This window comes from Penaeus monodon, chromosome 27 (assembly GCF_015228065.2).
Source record: "Penaeus monodon isolate SGIC_2016 chromosome 27, NSTDA_Pmon_1, whole genome shotgun sequence".
Classification (NCBI taxonomy): domain Eukaryota; kingdom Metazoa; phylum Arthropoda; class Malacostraca; order Decapoda; family Penaeidae; genus Penaeus; species Penaeus monodon.
This window is the reverse complement of record NC_051412.1, coordinates 35,587,563-35,589,427: the sequence shown is the minus strand read 5'-3', so window position 1 is coordinate 35,589,427 and position 1,865 is coordinate 35,587,563.

Sequence of the window (1,865 nt, the reverse complement as noted above, 5' to 3'; positions counted from 1 at the left end):
GGAAATGCATGACCATAGTCCACTGCTTCCCATCAAGCCAGTGTCTAATCACCGTGAAACCGTGGGCCATCCTAGCAGTCGCACTCGTACTCCATAGCTGTAGTGTCCTGCCGTTGAGGTGTGATGGGAAAGGATGCATGAGATCCTCTTCATCCAGCAGGCTCACCTTACAGGCCAGACAGCAAGGCAGACGATACCCTGCACTCATGACCTAGAATTTCGGGCGCTGGTGAGAGAGGGCCTGTGGGAGCAGCAGGGCCGCGTCCGACTCTGGCACCAGCTTCAGGGGCACGCTCATCATGCAAGAGTTGTTTTGTGCTTATTATCAGACACGTCATTGGCCCCGTTGATAGTGGTTGTAGTTAAAATGAGGCTCGTTTCATCAGTTTGAGGCAAAGCGGGTGTATGTGAAGTGCTAGAGTGAGGTACAAGTTCACGTTGCGTTGTTCTGTTGTGTAATGTGTACAATCAGTGGATACCATTGCAGAGTGCAGAGCTCAATAGTATGTAGTGTGTGAGGCCACGTAGTGTGGGGATGGCTTAAGGATTCGTAACACGACGCGGCGAATTTAGCATCAACAATACCTTCTTGGCTACATGCTAAGCAAGTGACACATGGCTGGCCAATACTTTTCCTGGCGAGAAGCAGGCCAGGCTAAACCAAGTTTGGCCAAAATGTGCCAGCTTGGGATATTTTTTCGTGCTGGGAGACATATGAATAGGTGAGTTATATATAATGTTTAAGATATAATTAATTAAGCGTATTTATTAGAGGAGATAATGCAGTCATACAAAGAAAGACCTGTTGTGTTGAATACGGGAACCACATGATACTTCGTCTTCGATATCTTTTATTCGTATTTTGGATATCATGCCATTTAGTATATTCCATCTCAGATCGAATTTTTCTTTCCCTTTAGAGGAGGAAACAGCTGATCATCTCGGTAAATGTATTAATCTTTCTTCCTTAAACTGATTAGTGTTCTTGAGCATCTCCAGCAAGGCCGCATTCTCAGCCTGACGAAAATGGACGATATGGACATTATTTTCCTGCGTATTTTTATGGCGATAAGACTTTTCATGCGTAGTATAAAATGAAAATGGGTTTATTTTCTACGTCGATACCAGTAGAGCATTTTAAATTTGTTGTTTTAAGACTTATGTTGGCCATTGAAATATTCGATTTTTCTTGGCGTGTCTGTCGAGTGCTAGTCTGTCGAGTGCTGACGAAAACAAAAATAAAATCTTCTATTCTGAAATTCTGTAGTATGACATCGTTTTGAAATTAGCCAGTTTTGTACTTATTTTTATGTTTGTTGATTTCTTGTTTTGTCAATATTTTTTTTCCTGCCGCATCTTCCGTGTCAAACAGCGAAGTGCCACTAGCGATGCGTAGTTAGAGACCTTCTGCGTGGCGGACTAGGATCTGTGACGTAGTTGTGGAGAGGAACTGAATGGTGAGTGTCCGTGCTTGCGTTCTGCGTGTAGCCCGGCGAGGATCCCCGTGCGCTTGGTGACATAGCGCAGGTAGCAATGGAGTAGTAGGTACGGCTTCCTGAAAGTTCGGTCATTTTCGTTTGGGGTTTTCCCTTTGTCTTGGTTGTAAGGAATATGTCTGCCCAGGCCTGTATTTGAGCATTAGTACCCAGCAACCGGCCACAGGCGGTCTGGAGGGTATTTTGGCCGTGGATATGATACTTATGCTGATAGAAGTAGTTGCTGAAGCCGATATTAATGGTGTGACCTGCTGAGGTGTGGCCTTGTTGATAAGAAGTCACGTGATATGTGTGACCTAGTTCTCAGTGGCAAAACGGACAGCCGGGACTGTCGTCTCCAGGCGTGAGTACCATGATGAGACGCTTCTT